The following is a 21,326-nucleotide window of genomic DNA, read 5'->3' as shown; positions in this document are numbered from 1 at the left end:
TCATTATCAGTGGGAAATAGGTCAATGGAGGGATGATAGGAATTACTAGAGAGAACTTTCTGGGTGTCTGGCTGGTGAGTCTTGCCCACATGCTCAGGGTTTAGCTGATCGCCATATTTGGGGTCGGGAAGGAATTTTCCTCCAGGGTAGGTTGGCAGAGGCCCTGGAGGTTTTTCGCCTTCCTCTGTAGCATGGGGTACAGATCACTGCTGGAGGATTCTCTGCATCTTGTGGTCTTCAAAGTATTTGAAGGCTTCAATATCTGAGGGTATGTCTACACTACAGCGCTAATTCGAACTAACTTAGTTCGAATTAGTTAATTCGAACTAAGCTAATTCGAACTAACGCGTCTAGAACTAAAAACTAGTTCGAATTAGCATTTTGCTAATTCGAACTAGCGCGTCCACATTAAGTGGACCCTGAACCAGGCTTGAGGATGGCCAGAAGCAGTGCCGGCAGGGCAACAGAGGAGGACTTAGAGCGTGGAGATGCTGTCTCAGGCTAGCCGAGGGCTGTGCTTAAAGGGTCCCGACCCCAGAAGCCCGCAGAGCCAGCCCAGTCCTCCCCATCGGGGGCTCATGCCCCATTCCTCCCTCACCTCCTTCCACTTACCCTTCCCTAGCCCCTTTTCTTGATGTACAAAATAAAGGACAATTGTGTTCAAAAATGGAATCTGTCTTTATTGAACAAAACTGGGGGAGACTGGGAATAGGAGGTGGGAGAGGGGAAGAGAGAGGGTGGGAGAGGGGAGGGCAACTACAATGATCAGGGGTTGGGAACAGGTCCCATATGAAGAGAGGCTAAAGAGACTGGGACTTTTCAGCTTAGAAAAGAGGAGATTTAGGGGGGACAGGATAGAGGTCTCTAAAAGCAGGAGTTGGGTGGAGAGGGTGCATACAGAAAAGTTCTTCATTAGTTCCCATAAAGAAGGACTAGAGGACACCAAAGGAAAGGAATGGGTAGCAGGCTTCAAACTAGTAACAGAAAGTTGTTCTTCACAAAGCAAAGAGTCAACCTGTGGAACTCCTTGCTGCAGGAGGCTGTGACGGCTAGAACTAGAACAGAGTTGAAAGGGAAGTGAGATCAAGTCATGGAGGTTGGGTCCATGGGGTGGTATTAGCCAGGGGGTAGGAGTGGTGTCCCTGCCCAAAGTTTGTGGAAGGCTGGAGAGGGATGGCACGAGACAAATGGCTTGGTCGCTGTCTTCGGTCCATCCCTTCCAGGGTCCCTAGGGTTGGCCGCTGTCGGCAGACAGGCTACTGGGCTAGATGGACCTTTGGTCTGACCCAGGACGGCCATTCTAAGCTCAGGGCTCAGGGTTGGGGGTCTCAGTGGACCACCTTGATTTTCATGCACTCCTGCTCCTGGGTGGCCAGGCTGGCAGCTCTCCTGCCCTAGACGGCCACCTTCCTGTGCCTAGTGCAGAGATCGTGAACGAGGTCCACGATGTCCGCACTAGCCCAGGCGGGTGCCCGCCTCTTGCGGTCCCGGGCAAGCTCCCGGGAGCCGCCAGCCTGGTCCCGGGAAGAGGGGGAGGGCTGGGGGGCATCGGGTGGGTGGCTCGATCCGTGCCAGGTGCAGGGTCTGCTGGCTGGGTGCTGGCAGGCTTGCACCTGGCACGGGCACCGTAGCCAGCCCGTGCCCCTTTAAGGGGTCCGGGGCCGGGAGGGGGGCATAGAGTTTCCCTGGTGTTGGCCAGAGTGGCCACCAGGGAAACCTGGGAAGCCTTAGCCTCCCACTAGTTCGAATTAAGGGTCTACACAGCCCTTAATTCGAACTAGCTAGCTCGAACTAGGCTTAGTCCTCGTACAATGAGGTTTACCTAGTTCGAACTAAGTGCTCCGCTAGTTCGAATTAAGTTCGAACTAGCGGAGCGCTAGTGTAGCGCCTATTAAAGTTAGTTCGAACTAACGTCCGTTAGTTCGAACTAACTCTGTAGTGTAGACATACCCTGAGATATAGGTGAGAGGATTATTCTAGGAGGGTGGGTGAGATTCTGTGGCCTGCACTGTGCAGGGGGTCAGACTAGATGATCATAATGGTCCCTTCTGACCTTAAAGTCTATGAGTCTCCACAGTCACCTTTTTAGCTTGCCTGCACTGGTAAGCTGAATGACTGGCACCCATGTGAAGGCGCTAGCCCAAGGAAGTGTGTCCTGCCTGCAAGCTCTCCCCCGCTCCTCCACGCGACTGTGTCCTCACTGATTCTACAATTGTCTGTGTTTTTATTTTTCTGGAAGTGCGTCCCATGATTCTTTGTGCTGACACGACTTATGATTCTTTCCCAGTCAGCTGTAGGAAAACTTCTCTGTCCATGAGGCGAGTGGGGAGACACAGGAAAGGCAGTGGAGGACTATCAGAATTCCCGTGGTTTAGTACCCTACCTTCTAATTTCAAAGTGGACAGGTGCCAGCCCCACTTAAAGTGCCTCCAAACACAGGCCAGAGGCTGTTTTTTCTGGATGGCAGGGGGGCTGGGAAAAAGCTTGGATTAACTGTGCTGTGTAGACATACCCTTGGGGTTTTCTGTAGCACCCTTCAGGATAGTATGTATGTGCATATTTGCTGGAGGGCTTTAGTTTGCTGACATGAGAGTTATACTAGTAAATGCCAAGTGTCTATACAGTGGGTACAATTGAGGATCAGTGAAATTCTCCTAAGTTCACCCCCTTTTAATTTCCCACACAGAGAGTTAACACAGAGATGAAATCGGTAGGAATTACCCAGTATGAACTTCATTTCTCCCCCGTCCCGGCCTCCTCCCTTCCTCCATGGACATTTGAACAAAGGGCAGAAAGCTCCAAAGAGGATTTGTGCTGTATCCACTAACAATAACAAAATCAGTTCTGCCACAATGTAACGGATAGATAGGGATAATCTGCCAGAAGGTTCCTTCTGATCCAAATGATTCTGCCTATTGTGTATCTAGAAGAGGATGCAAAGTGCTCAGCTGCTAGAAACATTGCAGAATAAAATCTCTCTGAAGTCATTACCATGGCAACTCAGGATTCCAAAGGAAAGAGAGAAAAGAACAACCTCAGCTATTTCCCAGGAAACACCAACAACAGTTCACTGACTCATCATTTACAGATATTTGATTTTTCTTTCATAAACCCTCCACTTCCCACAGCAACAATTTTAAGGCAAGGTTTCTCCCCTACCACTCAGTTTGCTGCATTAAAGAGCTCTCTGATATCTGTGGAGATGGATGAAATGATGGATCAGAGTCAGATTTCCAAGAGGATATAGGACAAAGAGCGACAGTGTAAAATAAAAGGAACTTCAAATCACTGGGAACAGCGGTGGAGGGAGTTTTGGGGTTTGTTTTCGGGGGGGATTGGGTTTTTTTTTGTTTCATCCCATGGAGCAATCTATTCTGACAGCCAGTCATCACCCAGATTCTTGCATGCCCCAAGGTTGATGCATGGCTAAGACCTGATACAAATGGAAGGAAGGGGACTGGTTGAGTTCCAAGGGGATAAGAAGTCAAAGTTGATAGGAAGACAGCAACTTTACTTGTTCCCTTGATGATGTCTCAGCTTCCAGACCAGGATCTGGTTGGGCCCTGGATAGTTAACTCTTTTTTTCACCCCCAGGGCTCTGGACTGAAACAGTCTGGCAGATCAGCATGGGGCAAGCGTCCATTGTAGCCGCCCATGCTGCACAAGTCTTCTCAGCTGACAGCTGCCTACCTGGCAAAATTTAATAGCATTAAACTCACTTAATGTTCCCACCCCATGCAGTGCTCCATGGGGGTGGGGGGAAGAGGAAGGCCACAGCAACCCTCTAATCCATGCTCATTTAATCTGGCAGAGACTGGTGCTACCAGGACTTTCCAAAACCTTGCCCCTTGTTGGCAATGCACTATGTTCTGTCACTGGCGTTTAGTCAGCAGTGCACACACTCGATCTGCTTGGAATAGTGAGATGAAGAGACTTCCCAGGACTGAGTTACAGAGAGGCATATTTCAGACCACACATGCATTTGGTTGAAACTGGCTACAGGCTTCATTCTTGGTGGATAACTGACAGAAGCAGAAAAACACCGTTCACACCTTTCGAGCATCTGCTTCACTTTGCAGGGTCTCCTGGCTATGTGCAAGAGTAACTATACCCCAACCTCCTCAATTCCTCCCTCCCCCCAGTTCTTGCTCACTTTGACTGGAAGGAGGCCTTTATCATCATACACTAGAAACAGCCCAAAGCTTATCTTCAATTTAGTTGTCTTCTAAACACCCTTTGTGTCATCACACCCATCCACTTCATTACTTCCATCATGCCTGTGTGGCCTCGGTACAGTAGAACAGTTCCAAAAGGGCTTAGGCAGCTTTCAGAGCTTCCGGAAAGCTTCTGTCCACCCCCCCAAAAAGTTTTGGCTGACTTCAGAAGTTCTACAGTGCTCTGGCCATCCTCAGAAGTGCTTCTGTTCCCGTCAGTAAATATAGCTCCTCTTAGCCCTGGCCCGTCTTGCTATTTTATAAATAGAAATCCAATCCACACATATTTTCGGCAGTGACATTCATTGTGTTGGAGGGTCCATAAAAGGAAATGGCTTTAGCTGTTGTTGTGTGTCTGTTGACAGCTTTGACCTAAGTTATTCTTAATCAGAACCTGATATAGTCTCACCTTTCCCTACTGACCATATTGAACTTTCGCAGAATTGGTTCATAATAAAGAGTTCTCTCCAAGGAAAACTGTTCAGAAAGAAGCAGGATTGCAAGGACTTTTTTTTAAAAAAAGTGGCTTCTGCTCCTTCATTCTTCACCCTTCTCACTGATATAAAACTCTTATACTTAAGTTGATAGTGTATACTTCCAGGAAAACTTGGCTTGTGTTCAGATTTCACTCAGCTCTGCATCTCTCGTCACCAACTCCACCCTGCATGCCAGCATAGTCACAGGCAGAAGGTGCAGTATTATTCACATTTACCTTCTTTGCTTCCCCCAGAGTGAAGAAAGTACATGTTGTTTGGGATTAGCAGCCATTTGCAAAGAGGAACTGACAGGTGAATAGCGGAGCCAGTCTAAGTTTCATCTCCTCAAAATATACAGGCAGAAGATTTTGCCAAAGACTAAACCATACTGAAACCTGTTAGAGCTGCACATCTGATGCCATGACCAACGTGTTCTTGGAGCCATTCAGAAGATGGTTTTCTCTCCAGAGTCTGTACGGAACTAGTCAAACAAGAGGAACGCTCCTTTCTTTCTGTTCCATTCTCCAGGCACTTCCATCTTCCTCTAAGGTCATGTCTACACTACAAAATGAAGTCAACCTAACTTCCATCAGCAGTCACAACAGTGACTACATCACTTGTGCTTGTCTGCACTTTGGGTCTTGTGTCGGCAGCATACGTCTTCACCAGGAGAGCTTGTATTGATTGTACGGTCAGTGTGGGGCATTGCGGGCTGCCTCCTGGAAGCCAGGAACTGTCAGCATAAACAACACAGTGTCTACACTGATGCTGTGCTGACTTTGCTACATCCATTGCGATTCTACATGGCTCATGGAGGCGGAGTTATTCCATTGGTGCAGAGAGGCCGTCAGATCAGCAGAAGTGAATTTTAAGTGTAGACACTTCCATAATTCTCATAGCATTGACCTACCTCTGTAATTTAGAGCAGATCTCACTTCCTAGTACATATCACTTATGCCTTTCCCTTACACTTTCCTCTTCTGAACTCACGTGCCTTTTGAGCAGGAAAGATTGACCAATGGTTAGGGTGCTACCCTTGGGTTCAGGAAAGGTGGGCTCTACTAGGGCCAATTCAGCATAGCACAGCCTGGGGGGCAGGGGCAGACCACCTGTACTGAAGAAGGAGACATTTATTCACTTTAACGAGAGCGAACAGCAATCCCTACCCTCTCCAAACTGGGTCTGTTGCCCCAGGATGGTTCTGAAAAAAGACTTGCAGAGTCCTGCTGAGTAGAGAGGCCATACGGAAAATACCCCCAAGCATAGGAGCAGCACGGGGCTGATGTAAATGGCATTACATTGTTCCCTTTCACAAATCCCGGTGTGGGGGTGTGGGCTGGGTGCACAAGGGGACAGGCCTGTAACACGGAACAGTATGGGGATGCTGACCTACTCCAGGGATGCAGGGGCTAAGGGGGAGAAGATCTGTTCTATGATGACCAGCCCTAGCTCAGAGGACACAAAGGATGTCTGTTTTCAAACCACCTATGCTCCCATCCCCCTTCCCCCAGCTCCTGGAGCTGTGCCTTCTGTCCTGCTGCTTTCAGAAGAGGTAGCAGAGTGTCTCTCTCTTAGCTTGAGATTTCAGGCAGATTAGTATCCTGGAAAACGAAAGAAAAACATGAACTGGCTCATCCTTCTGCCCAGATTTTGAAGGTGTTTAAGCCGAACAAAAGCTCCATTTCCACTTGGTCACACCTGGTAAATCCTTGAGATTTAATACTCTCGATTTCTAGTTAATCTGAACTAAATACAAACTGCTTTCCTCATTAGCCCCTGAGAATATCCCAAGGGGGAAAAACCAGAATCGCTCTGTCTTTGCACAGGTCTCACAGAGCTTTGCTGAAACTGGGTTTCTTAGACAGATAACACTATTCTTAATTCTGACTGACTTCCATGGAGGAAAAGTCTATTGTTAATGTCAACGAGAAACAATTCTAACAAATAGTCTCTAATAGGCGTGTTTAGAAGAAGAGACACAGAGGCTTTTGAACCTTGGTTCCCATCCTCCTCCACTTTGGGGAGTAAGATAAGGTAACAATGGGACACACCATTTGGGCAGAGATAGAAGGATGTAAGATAGGGCAGCAGAGGCGTGGGGTCAAAACCCTGCAGTGAGACAAGAAGAGCAAAAGAGAGGATTGCACATGGGTAACTCACATAATACACAGTAATTAGGCAACACTTATAGGCAAGAACATCAGGCGTGAACCGACAGAGCTATGCTGGCTGCAGTGGACATATATTGATTTATATCACTAGGATGTGGGTCAAAGTGGCAAATATAAGCCATGAAGGAAGAAGTTCTTGACTACACACAGATCCCTGACTTTTCTGTCACTCCAGGATGGCACAGTAAAGTATGAGCATGTACATCATCTCCCCGTCTCACTGAGTCCAATTCTGCACGCCACACTGTCAGAGCAAAGAGAGGACAAGTGGGGACCACTAGCAGTTGAAACGAACAGCTGTAAATGACAAACTGATGAAGCCAGTGCAGTCTCAGTGTCTGAACAAGACAAACAGGATAGATCGATATGTTCAGCTTCCTGTCAAGGAATTGCAAAAGACTTCAGCAGAAAAGAGAGGACAAGTGAATCCCGTATAATTACTTCCCAAATATTCTAGAACTGAACCGCCTTGCCAAAAATTCCAAGCCTGTTGCTCTTGAACTCGCCTGTAGTTTTCAAATGCAATGAACTTCCAGACTTTAGGAAAAGTCTTGTGGCTGAGTCACCCTTCCTTCTTTCCCATGTGCTTGGTCTCTCCCACGCAGCAGACTTATTCTGGAAGAACTTTGGGAACAGAGTCGAAAAAGACACATTAATTCCTAGAACAACGAGGAGTCTTGTGGCACCTTAAAGACCAACAGATCACATGAGTTTCTTCATGAAGCTGATGGATTTCCATTTCATACGGCTAAATTCAATGCCTTGCATGGTGAAATGTCTCAGCCGTGTTAGTCTGTATCGGTAAAAACAATGAGGAGTCCCATGGCACCTTAAAGACTAGTGTTAAAATGTAGATGAAAATCTGTTAGGTTTAAAGTGCCACAGGACTCCTCGTTATTTTTGCAGATACAGGCTAACCCAGCTGCCCCTCTGCGGTTAATTCCTGGACCCTCAATCCCTTTTATGTATTGAACAGTTGCCTGACCCTATTAGGCCCATGCCCATTAAAACAATTACCCTCCGTAACAACAGGGAATGGGTTTTGAAAGTCAGCCATCATTGTGATTAACAGTTCTGACAGTCTCTATTAGCCCTGATTTGATTTCATTAGACTCCAACAGCAAACTTTTAATCAGAATGAATGCCGGTTAAAGGCAAGTTAATTAAAAGGAGCACATGCAAATCTATAGGGCCCGTCATTTCCCCACAATCTGAATCCCTATGCAACAGTAAGATTAACCCAGTAGTACAGCACTGAGCCGGGATAAGACGACAGGCTGCGAGGGAAGAAAAGCCTCAGAACACTGCCAACGTTCCGATCACTTGGCTAAGAATAGCTGGTACGGGGCAGTGGAGATGTGTAATGAAGTCAACGGAAAGAGGGGATATACACCAAGACACAGCCCCCAGCCTCGTCCCTTCTGCTTGAGGCTCTGCCCCTTCTGGGAGCACAGAGCCATCCCTCCCCCTTTGCCTAGAGGTTGGGCAAGTCTGTCAGCCCTGCCTGCTTCTACCCTGAATTCAAACAGAAGCAGAAGTTCCTAGATACCATGTGGAAGGCTTTATTTAGGTCACTGGTGTACAGGCCTGAATCTCTAACACAATCACTGCAATGGTTCCTCCTAAGTCACTAACTTCTCTCATCTTACTGCAGTGGCTGAGAGCCTTAATCCCCCGATTACAATCTGCACCGACCTCTGAGGACATTACGCTCCATAATGTTGATTAGAGATGTTCAAGTTTACACAGAAATTTCTCCTGTTCTTGATTATTTATACAAATAAATAGACCTTTTAATCCATTTTGCCAGCTAGTTTTCCTAAGATACCTTGGCACAGATGGCTGATACTTTCATGCTGCAGAGGTTATTAGATTGTCACATTACTAGTGACATTACATCATTTGTATAGTTACCTACTCAAGGCCTCTGTAGCTTGATGCAATGAGAATTAAGCTCTAGACACTAAAATGAGCTTACGCAGCTCCTGGAAAGATTAGTTTTGCCGTCTGCAGATTGAGTTTGCACATCAGCTTGTGTATTACGATGCTGCTATTTTGTGGATTCAGATAAACATATTGCTACAGATGATAATGCCCCATTTGGGATTTTCCTGTTTTAACTGCTCTCAATTGCCTCCCTCTCTGACCTCTTGAACAATCACCTACCATACATTCTGGCTGTGTCTAGACTGGCCAGTTTTTTCAGAAAATCAGCCACGTTTCTGGAAAAACTTGCCAGCTGTCTACACTGGCCGCTTGAATTTCCGCAAAAGCACTGACTTCCTACTGTAAGAAATCAGTGCTTCTTGTGGAAATACTATTCTGCTCCCATTTGGGCAAAAGTCCCTTTTGCGCAAAACTTTTGTGCAAAAGGGCCAGTTTATACAGCAGAGATTTGCTTTCCGCAAAAAAAGCGCGTCTAGATTGGCCACGGATGCTTTTCCGCAAAAAGTGCTTTAGCGGAAAAGCATCCATGCCAATCTAGACGCTCTGTTCTGAAAATGCTTTTAACGGAAAACTTTTCCATTAAAAGCATTTCCGGAAAATCATGCCAGTCTAGACGTAGCCTCTATGATTCTATCCTGAGGCCCTGTCCCAAAGAGCCACCAACCCTTGCCATTCGTCTGATTTGCCTTTAAGCAATAAACAAAGATGATTGATGGCCCTGAAACCAACTTCTTCCCTGATCAAGACACATCCAAAATTCTGGATCTAGCTGCGAAACAGGCGTCTGTGACTATAACAAGCCAGACCCCAGCCCCAGATCTCAGCAAACTAGAATTTTGGAAAGTTCACATTGGAATCTGCATCCGGTTTGTTACATTACCCACAGGAAGGCTTTGTCTACATTTAAAAGTTTAAAGTGCCACTGTGGCTGCTCTTTAGACTGCAAGTGTGGCTACAGCACAAGTGCTGGAAGTGAGCTCTCCCAGTGCTCTGTGTAAACCATCTTCACGAGGTAAGTAGCTAACAGCACTGGGAGCTGTAGCCTGGCTCACGCTGGTGCTTTACAGCCCTGTAACTTGGGGTGTGTGTGTGTGTGTGATTTCACACCCCTGCTCCAGAAAGTTACAGCTCTGTAAAGTGCCAGTGTAGACTTAGCCGAAAACACAACAAAAGATGCACCTGGAATTCAAGAACTACTTACATGAATATGTTGAGTATAGTTCATATGATGTGAGCTCACACGAGGCAAATTAGAACATTCAGGCATTTCAATGCAAGAGGTTATAAACAGTTCTACCTTAAGGGAGCCCTTACTAAATTCCATCCTCTGTTTATGAGAAGCAGTTTTCAGCATCAGGCCTTGCATGAGGCTTGGACATTTCATTCCAAGAGAAGACTTTAAAAGAGAAACAACCATACAATATTCTCTGGCTTAAGGCCAGAACTGGGGAACAGGACATGCCTTTGCAAAGCAAAAGAACAACACTGTCCACAGGAAACTGGATCACTGCAGAATCTGTGCTTCCAAAAGGCAAATGATTCAACTGGCTCAACACTGAACATATCAATTTCAGCACGTATTTAAACTGCCCCAGGGTTTGCATTTCAATCGCAGTTGTAATTATCGGGAGCTAACGATTTCTATCTGCATTTCATTTAATCTCTTCCTTTTACTTCTCATTTGTGCTGAGCCTTTTTATAAATTCTCAATAAAAATCTAGGGACTCTAAAAAATGCAGTTTGTCTCAATTTGCTCTTTCGGGACTGATCCAAAGCCTAATAAAGTTAATAGGAAGACTCTCATCACCTCCAGTTGGCACTGGATTAATCCTTCAAAGCATTCCTGTGAAGTCTCACAAGTATTGCTACCAATGACCTGACATGGTTGTAAGGCTGCTCCGTTCATTTGGCAAGTTGGGACTGGGAAGGGTTTAATTACCTACAAGTTGCCTTCTCTCTGTTTTGCCATTGGGATTCAAGCCTTGCTAAATGGGCATTTCCCTGCTTTTACATAGTGTCTTTCCACAGCCACATAGTTTGCCGTGAGAGTCTCTGGCTCATACATACAACATGTGTCACCAGAATGTGTCATCGGGTCCCCACCGGGCCTGCCCATGGTTCTTTCAGCTCAGGCTGTGATCAATGGTGATTCATTCCCAGCGCATTAGAGCTTCTCTTTTGCAATGAGGGGTCTCTTGTCCCATGGGGAGGCCAAAGATGCATAAATCACATATCCTGATTTGATCTCTGAGAGCCTCATTGCAATTTGCAGTGGTGCAGATTCTTTTAAACTATGTTGACATGCAGCAGCGATGGGCAACCTAGGCTAGTGAGTGGGCCACAAGACTTTTGCAACCAAGATGGACTCCCGGGATAGGGCAGTTAAACAATTAACAAAGATGATTGATGGCCCTGAAACTAACTTCTTCCCTGATCAGGACACACCTGAAATTCTGGATCCAGAGCCCAGCAGTGCAACCAGCCTCTGTGACTATAATGAGTCAGATCCCAGCCCCACATCTGAGCAAAGTGGAATTTTGGAATTTCACTTTTAAATTCAGACTCACATCCCAGGCATTTGTGGGCTGTGCCGATTGACCCGGAGCAGAACGTTGGATGGATGCAGAGGGAGCACACGGCTCTCCCAGCCAATGTGGTGTGCAATCAGCACACACCTCACTTCATGTGCCCTTGCTTTACGTGTGTGTCCCTTTAGTAATAGCGGTAGGAAAAAACGACATGGTTAGAAACCAGTGGAATGTGGCAACCCTGTGTGAGCAACGGCAAACAAAACGTCTCGCCAGCCACACCTATAACCCCGATGGGCCGCAGATTGCCCACCGCTGCTATACAGGGATGATATTCTGTAAATTGTCACTGTGTTTGGCCTGCGCATTAAGCACTTCCATTTCAGTTTGTGAACTGAACCCATAACATGAGTCTCAGGACTGAGCTAAAGGTTGTTCAGTTCCCTTCGTGAGCTACTCACATTTCCCCATTAAAGTGGTCACATGTCCCATTCACCCCCACAAGCAGCTGGCATTTCTGTTCTGGTAAAGTCTGAACCCTCCATCATGCTGCACCTGAAGGTAGCTGACAGCCTTTTCCTTCAGTGGTGCAGGAGCAGCTTCTTAAAAGACCATCTTGCTGAGATTCTGGATTTTAATGTTGGCAAGACGCTAACAAGCTTAGCAAACAGGAGAAAGAGCAAAAGCCGCTTTAGCTAGGGCTCATCTTGACAAGCTAGTGATTTGTCAGGATCGGCCCTGAAAAAAGCCTTCCCTGCTGCTGTCACCCAGCGTCCGGATACCTGCTTATGGGACTGAGATGAGCAAATGAATTGTGGGACACATACATCCATACACAAGTGTAGGCCACATTGCATGTATATGCAGCCACGTGTCCTCACATCCACACGGAATATACACATGCTGCAAGCGTAATGGATACATCCCTAGAACGCTAAACACAAATTGCGAGCTGAATGCTTAATCATGCCACATGATTCCTAGATCAACACACTTAATGATAGCTGAAGACCCAGTCATATACCCAACAGGTATTTACTATTAACTATACACAACACATCCATGCATACACCAGTATGTGTACATACCTACAGCTGAGAGGCAGTATTGTGCAGTGGTTGCACTGTTGACTTGGGATACATGAGACTAATGCTTTAGTGCCACTGATCTACTGCATGACAGCCAGAAAGTCATTTCACTTCCCTGAATCTCAGTTTACCTTTCTACACTTAGCTATTTAGACTGTAAGCTCTTTGGGAGCAGGAACTGTCTCTTATTATAGGGCTATACAGTGGACAGCTGTGCAAATAATTAATTTTCCAAGTCTCTGGACACACCAGTAAAATCAGGGAAAATATTTCAGGTTGAAATAGGGTTACCAGATACTTTCACAAAAAATCCCGCACATGGTGGGGGAAAAAAATTGATTGAACAAAAAAGAAAAAAAAAAGGGGGGGGGCAAAGTTGTTAAGGGGAAAAAAAAGGTCACTGTGCCCACATGCTTCCCACTCCTCCTGACCCTGCCAGACGCGGCAGGGGAAAAATGTCCCTGCTGGCCTTCCATCCAAGAAAAACAGAAAATACCGGACATTTTATGTCCGGTATTTTCTGGTTTTTTTTACTGGACAGAGGCCACAAATACCAGACATCTAGCAATCCTAGGTTGAAACATTTCAGTTTCAAGGTTTTTTAATTTAAAACATTTTGTTTCAAAATGTTGAAATGAAACTTTCTGATTTTTCCTCCCCAAAATGTTGGGTTTTCCTTCCACTGAATTAATTCACCATATTTGACATGAATTCAAGAAAAGTTTTGGTTGACCTGAATTTGCATTTTTTGACCCAAAAAAATAAGTTTGGGCCCAAAAATTTCATACAGTTGTAGTATGACATGGCTAAAAATAAATAATAAAAACACAACCACATACAAAAATACATTGCAACATATACTACATTACATGCTTACTGGTGTCTGTATCTGTTGAAACAGACCCACCCACTCCTGCTCACTTCTGCTGCTGAATACATTCCCTGGCATGCACATATATATACTACTTAGGTTTGTGTGCTTCAGGCCATAAATGCTTTGTATAAACTCATTCATTCTTTAAAGGGTCCTACAGATGCAGAGCTTTGAAGTGTACATTATCACTTTCTATACAGGTCTGGTTCCTTTCAGTTATAGGTGTTGAAATCCTCTTCCATTCTCCTCCATGGAAAAACAGTCAGTCTACCAGTCATATTAAAATAGTCACCAATCTGGAAAAGGTCCCAATGCTGCCCAGGGCAAGTTGCTGGACAGTGTTATGTGATCTTAAATGCTCTTTAATTTGACCTTAAATGTTTTTTAAGTTCTTCCTACTTTATCTAGTACTTACAGGAACCACAGCTGTGGTCCTAATGGCACTTGGGGAATGGGCCGTTCTAAAATGGGAATATGCACATGATTAAAACCATCCACGTCTAATCTAACCCTCATGCCAGTGCAGAGGCAGGAATTCCAAGTGGCTTAGCCGAATCATGATTTGATGTGAAGCAGTTTGGGGGAAGTCCGTGAAACACTCAGATGTGTCACTTGGGAAAAAGACGTTACTGAAAGTCTAGGTTCTTAAGCACAAAACATCTTTTAAAAAATGTAACACCCGCCTCCTCCAGCACTAGCAAAACTGACCAGGTGTGTTGAAGTGGTTGCCAAATGGGGAGGCCTTGGATTTAGAGTTCCTTGACTCCTTTCCCTGCTCTGGTGTGCATTATGTATGCAAGTCACAGGGACGTGGTTCCCTTCATCACAGCTTGACTCCCTTATTGTTCCTTCCACCACCTACCACCCAAAGTGTAAGGGAGTCTGAGTTACACTTTACAGGACGTGGAGCTGTGTGATGGCATGAATTAAAGTAAGGCGTGAATTAAATTACATCCACTCATTGGTTTCTTTGCAATTCTCTTCTTTTCTGGTCCCTTGGCCTGAAAATGACACTCGCTTAGGTTTGTATTCACTCACTGAGACATGAGGGTACGACATCAGAGGTAAAGTACAGAAAGGAAATACAGTTGGTGAGTGAGCGACAGTCTAAGGGCCTGTCTACACAGGGGCAATTTTCCAATTCATTTTAAGACTGATTCAGTGAAACAGATTATTAAAGCAGCTCGGCAATGGACTATCCCCTTCTTATCAATGGGAAAGCTAAGCCCCAAGAGACTAAGGGAACATCTACATCTGGAGGTGTGTTTCCCAGTCCCAGAAGACATCTCCACACTAAGTCTGCTTGAGCCAGTGCCTAAAAATAGCCACAAGTCTGCAGTAGCATGGGTGGTGGCTCAGGTTAGTCACCTTAGTATGTACCCGTGGACAGAGCTAGCACAGGTGTGTCTCCACAAGTTGGGAAGCAGACAGCTCAGGTCCAATGTAAATTCACCCTTGGTAACATACTTGCTGAAGGTCCCTTGGGATTTCTGAGGCAAAGCAATGTCTCAAGTCTCAAACCAGCACTCTACCCATTGAGCCTTCTTTTCTCACTAGGAATCCTGATAATTAGTGTATCTGTTCCCCCACTCCTCTAAGTGCCATTCTTTTGACCCAGCACCATAAAACATGTCCTGAGAGAATTTCATTTAATCTAGGCTGGCTCACCCAGGACTGGATGGTGTGAAACGCCCATGCCATAAATATTCATTAAACAAGCAAGCGAGCTTAAATATAGAAACTCATAAAGTCAAGTACTATTAAAGCCCCCTCGTTTCTTTTCAAACAATCAGCCAATGAAGATAAATTTGGTGAGGTCGAACACTTGCACTTTCAGGCGAAGGCTGTAAATCTCACTTTGTAAAAGAAAAATCACATGTTTTACTGTTTATAATCTCCGCAGAAAGACCTGGGCCAGCATTTCTCTGTCCTAATTCCCAGTCTCGTAACTGTCAGATTATGAAACTGCAGTCGTAAGCCTCCTGAGTTTACAGAAAAACACCTCTTTGCTCTTTGCCACCACTTTAATCAGATGAACTAATAAAAACACAATTCACTATTCATTACAAGTGCCTAGAAGAAAGGAAATGGGAGTAGAAGCAGTTAAAAAAAAATCTAAAAAATCTTCCACCCATGGCCCCTGGAGTCCCTCCCTTACTTACCAACTTCATCTCATTACCCATAACCTATTACTTGCCACCTCTTTCCCCTCATAATCCTTTTGGCCCCATCTACCAGCTTATGGTGTTTTTAGCCTTGTCTTAGAGCCCGTAAGGCTGTTCACATTCTCCTGTGGTGTCCCTGGACAGTGGTAGCGCCTCAGACTCGCTGCACTGGGGCTGGCAATGTCAATTGTTTTAAAAGAAGGCAAAGGGCAGGAGGGATGAATGGCTGGTACCTCACGCAAGGCAGATATGGGAAAGAATTATCTGTTTGCGCTCCCCGGATGATTCTTGCACTTCCTCTCAACGTGCATAAGAGCAGCGATGGTCTTGCTTGAATACAGCCTCAGAGCAAATGATAGAGCCAGGCTGTTTTTGGTCCAACATAGTCTCAGGGAGGAGACATACATAGGAGCTTCTCTCATGCTGCTCTAATACAGTTGCCACCAACCAGTAGATCAGGATCTACTAGTAGATATTGGAGCCTCTGACGGGGATCCTGTCTGTCTTGGACAAGAGGCCTGCACTTCAGCTGCCCCTCCCCCTACTGCTGCACACCCGCTACCCTTTGACTTGGAGCTGCCTCCCCCACCCCCGGGAGCTTCCAGCTTGCTGTGCAAGGCAGGGGAGGAGGGAGCAGAGGGGCGCTGATGTCACGGTGCCCCTCTCCCACGCTGTATCCTAGCTTCACAGAGCAGGAGGAAGGGGAAGGGGACAACAGGACTTGGGATGGAGTTTGCTGTCTGCTTTTGGGAGTGGTTCAGGGCCAAGGCAGGGGTGAGCCTGCCTTAGCCCCACTGCACCACCACCCAGGAGCCACCTGAGGTAACTAGTGCCCAGTTGGAGCCCACATCCTGAAACCCTACCTCAGTCATGAACCCCCAACCCGCAGCTCCTGCCTGGTGAAAGTGAGGAGAATGGGGGAGGGAGGGAGGAGGGAGGAGGGAGGGAGGAGGGGTGGGGCCTCAGAGAAGGGGCACGAAGGAGGCAGGGCAAGAGTATTTGGGTTTGAGGTAGATCTTGGATTGTACTTAAATTCAAAAAAGTGATCTCATGCTTTAAAAGATTGGAGACCACTTGCTCTAGCAAAAGTAGCTTTCCTGGGATCTTCATTTCCTCGGTACCAGGGATCTAGTGTTTGGAATAAACAGCATCTCCAGCAGCACTAAAAATAAAACCGGACCTTTACGGTGCTGCAAGAGCTTTAGAAAGTGAGACATGCCAGAGGAGGGTGCCAAATTTGTACACACACACCTGTTGACACACACGAATGGAATTTGCATGGGCAGATTTTAAAGGTGCAACTCTGGCACCCATGGGTACCAACCATGATGAATCTGCCCTGAGCTTGTCTTTTGAATAAGACCTGAATAACAGATTGTGTATAGAGACGACATTCCCATCTCTACCTTTAACTGGGAAAAGGTTCAGAAATAGGCAGCAAAAATGATTAAGGTATGGAATGGCTGCCATATAAGAAGAGATTAATAAGACTGAGAGCTTTCATCCTAGAAAAGAGACAACTAAGGGGGGGATATGATAGAAGTCTATAAAATCAGGACTGGTGTGGAGAAAGTATATAAGGAAACGTTATTTTCTCCCTCCCATAACACAAGAACTAGGGGGGAACCAAATAAAATGAATAGGCAGCAGGTTTAAAACAAACCAAAGGAGGTATAGTTAACTTGTGGAACTCCTTGCCAGAGGATGCTCTGAAGATCAGGACTATAATAGGGGTCAAAAAGAACTGGATAAATTCATGTAGGATAGGTCCATCAATAGCTATTAGCCAGGAGGGGTAAGGATGGTGTCACTAGCTTCTGCTTTCCAGAAACTGGGAATGGGAAACAACAGATGGATCACTTTATGATTACATGTTCTGCCCATTGCCTCTGAAGCACCTGGCAGTAATCACTGTTGGAAGACAGCATACGGAGCTAGATGGACCTTTGATCTGACCTAGTATGGCTGTTCTTATGTTCGTCTATCAAAACAGAAAATATGAATTTTCCATTCTCCTCTTTATTTTGCCCCCCAGGTTCTGAAGAAAGGACCCCCAGATATTAACAAGAGAATAACAAGAGATATTAACAAGAGATATTAACAAGAGAATAACAGGATACTCAAGGAGCAGATAGAGGAGGTATCTGAGCCTTTAGCTATGATTTTTGAAAAATCATGGCAGACAGGGGAGATTCCAGAAGACTGGAAAAGGGCAAATATTGTGCCCATCTATAAAAAGGGGAATAAGAACAACCCAGGAAACTACAGACTGGTCAGTTTAACGTCTGTCCCAGGGAAGATAATGGAGCAGGTAATTAAGGAAATCATATGCAAACACTTGGAAGGTAATAAAGTGATAGGGAATAGCCAGCATGGGTTTGTGAAGAACAAGTCATGCCAAACTAATCTGATAGCTTTCTTTGATAGGATAACGAGCCTTGTGGATAAGGGAGAAGCGGTGGATGTCATATACCTAGACTTTAGTAAGGCATTTGATACGGTCTCGCATGATATTCTTATTGATAAACTAGGCAAATATAACTTAGATAGGGCCACGATAAGGTGTGTGCATAATTGGCTGGATAACCGTAGTCAGAGAGTTGTTGTTAACGGTTCTAAATCCTGCTGGAAAGGGATAACAAATGGAGTTCCTCAAGGGTCTGTTTTGGGACCCGTACTGTTTAATATCTTCATCAATGATGTAGATATTGCGATAGAGAGTACGCTTATTAAGTTTGCAGATGATACCAAACTGGGTGGGGTTGCAACTTCTTTGGAGGATAGGGACATAATTCAAAATGACCTTAGCAAGTTAGAGAAATGGTCAGAGGTAAACAGGATGAGGTTTAATAAAGAGAAATGCAAAATGCTCCAATTAGGAAGGAACAATCAGTTCCATACATACAAGATGGGAAGCGACTGTCTAGGAAGGAGCATGGCGGAAAGGGATCTAGGGGTCATAGTGGACCACAAGATGAATATGAGTCAACAGTGTGACGCTGTTGCAAAAAAAGCAAATATGATTCTAGGTTGTATCAACAGGTGTGTTGTAAGCAAAACTCGTGAAGTCATTCTGCTGTTCTACTCTGCACTAGTTAGGCCTCAGCTGGAGTACTGTGTCCAGTTCTGGGCGCCACATTTCAAGAAAGATGTGGAGAAATTGGAAAGGGGACAGAGAAGAGCGACAAGAATGATTAAAGGTTTAGAGAACATGACCTATGAAGCCAGGCTTCATGAACTGGGCTTGTTTAGTTTGGAAAAAAGAAGATTAAGGGGGGACATGATAGCGGTTTTCAAATATCTAAAAGGATGTCACAAGGAGGAAGGAGAAAATTTGTTCCTCTTGGTTTCTGAGGACAGGACAAGGAGTAATGGGCTTAAAGTGCAGCAGGGGAGGTTTAGATTGGACATTAGGAAAAAATTCCTAACTGTCAGAGTGGTCAAATATTGGAATAAATTGCCAAGGGAGGTGGTGGAATCTCCCTCTCTGGAGATATTTAAGAACAGGTTAGATAGACATCTGTCAGGGATGGTGTAGATGGAGCTTGGTCCTGCCTTGAGGGCGGGGGGCTGGACTCGATGACCTCTTGAGGTCCCTTCCAGTCCTATTATTCTATGATTCTATGATAAGTCTCCAGTGCTAGCAGATACACTCTCCCAGTGGCACAGACATATCCCAGGTAAGGTCACCAATGGAAGGTGAAACAGCTTCTGACTAATCCTACCTGTAGGACTGCTGAGTGTATCTCCATTTAATACATACTGAAAACAAAGGTTAGCCAGCCATATTGTATTAAGACTTCAGGAAGAATGTGCTGGTTTGAAGGGACACATTTAGCACACTGAGTGGATCTGAGTTTTCCTAATGTTTAGTCACTGATGCGTTAATACCACGGGAAGACACTGGGGTCTGGAATTATGTTTGCTCAGTTTGCAACTGCCATGCTGACACAGGAAGCTATAAACAGTGGAAGAAATGCCTTTGCATCCAACTGCAAATGACTATGCCAATAAGAAATGTGTCAGAAAAAGAGAAAAGTAAACAATAAAAGCTCAGAGTGCAGGGGAGTTCTCAGAAAACACTAGCCATAGGGCAGGAATTGTTCTACCCAGTTCTGATGTTCTGGAAACTTCCTGTGCATCACTAATGAGAGAAGTAAATGGAAAAGAACTCGCTATCAGAACGTGTCTCCCAGTCCTCTGTCAACGGAGGGTTGCTGGCTACTGTACATTCCTTGGGAACTTGTCTAATGAGAGACCGGCAGTAACCAGGGTTTTCCCAAGCTAAACTCTTCTACCAAAAGCCAACACAATAGCCCAACAATCAGGCCCGTGTGCACATGTCCACAATAACCCAACAAACCCGCAGTAACTCAGCCATCAGGCCTGTGTGCACATGTCCGCAATAACCCAACAAACCCTCAATAACTCAACAATCAGGCCGGTGTGCACGTCTGTAATAACCCAACAAACCCGCAGTAATTCAACAATCAGGCCTGTGGGCACAAGGCTGCAATAACCCGACAAAACTGAAATAACTCAACTATCAGGCTTGTGTGCACATGCCCAAGGGTAACACAACCAGGCCTCAATTTCCAGCAGAGGTGCAATCAGGGGCTATGTATCATACCATGCAAATACCAAACCAGACAACTATATCACTTGTGGTAAAAAAACAGAGACTGAGTGGAGGCTCCTTTGAAAGCCAGGACCTCAAGGTACTCAAGGAACATGGTAACATCTTCTCCTCTGAAAGGCTAGTTATAGGGGAAAGGTCTGTGAGATGTGTGTATCATGGACAGAAAGCCTCTTGCCTGCAGGGATTAGGGTAGATGACACAGTGCTTTAGAGACGTCAACGTTAATCTACTTTGGATCCCTAGGACAGTTGCCACAGTACCCACTGAGGAGGCAGGAATCTAAGGGAGTGAGAATCAAATGTCTTTCATACCTGCAGTGGTGCTGACCCTTACTGCATGAACCCCAAAGTATGCTAGCCTAAAACTGAGGCTCTCTTCTTGAGCCATAGACAGGAACATAAGAACATAAGAAGGGCCATATGGGGTCAGACCAAAGATCTATGTAGCCCAGTGTCCTGTCTTCTGATGGTAGCCAATGCCAGGTGCTTCAGAGTGAATGAACAGAACAGTGATCCATTCCCTGTTGCCCATTCTCAGCTTCTGACTCACAGAGGCTAGGGACACAATTTCGGCCCATTGATGGACTTATCCTCCATGGATTTACCTAGCTCTTTTTTGAACCCTGTTAAAGACCTGGCCTTTACAACATCCTCTGGCAAGGAGTTCCACAGATTGTCTGTGTATTGTATGAAGCACAAGCAATGCAAATATCAGTGTACTTCCCTGCCACTGGGAGCACCTGCAGTTAGCTCAGCCTTTGGCCTCTTTGATGAAACTGCCAGTAAGGGGTACTAGTTGGGACAGGCCTGATCCCAGCCTCCAGATTTATGCACTCCAGACTGTTGGGAACATCTGCACTGGAATTTTATGGCTTGGGCTCATCCCTTGGGGTTTTTTTGTGATGTATCCACCGGGAACATGGGTTGAGGCCACCAAACTGCAGTGGGATACTGTAGTCAGGACCCTCCATCAGCACAGGTCTGAGCAAGAACCGAAGTCATGATGTAAAAAGGGAAGCTGCAAGGGAACTAAAATCCCGAAGTCCAAAGGCCTGTTGCTCACTTTCTGTATGGCCCCTTTACATTGGCGGTTAAATGCGAGTCTGGCCCCGAGCCTCGTGCCCTTTCCATCAATGGCTCTGAGCATTCTAGGGAGGTTCTCTCTATGAGGAGCTGCCCCGACTCACGGGCTTTGAAGAATGTGTGGAAGTTACCTGCACAGGAG

General features: G+C 45.7%; 1 protein-coding gene across 6 annotated transcripts in view; it reads right to left on the bottom strand.

Annotated features, from left to right (window-relative positions):
* The window catches only part of CACNA1G (calcium voltage-gated channel subunit alpha1 G), a 332,806-nt gene that overhangs the window by 116,272 nt on the left and 195,208 nt on the right, over positions 1-21,326 (bottom strand). The gene's annotated exons all lie outside the window — the stretch shown is intronic.

This window comes from Pelodiscus sinensis, chromosome 20 (genome assembly GCF_049634645.1).
Source record: "Pelodiscus sinensis isolate JC-2024 chromosome 20, ASM4963464v1, whole genome shotgun sequence".
Lineage (NCBI taxonomy): Eukaryota > Metazoa > Chordata > Testudines > Trionychidae > Pelodiscus > Pelodiscus sinensis.
Note: the sequence above shows the minus strand (reverse complement) of the source record. Positions and strands in the feature narration are given on the sequence as shown.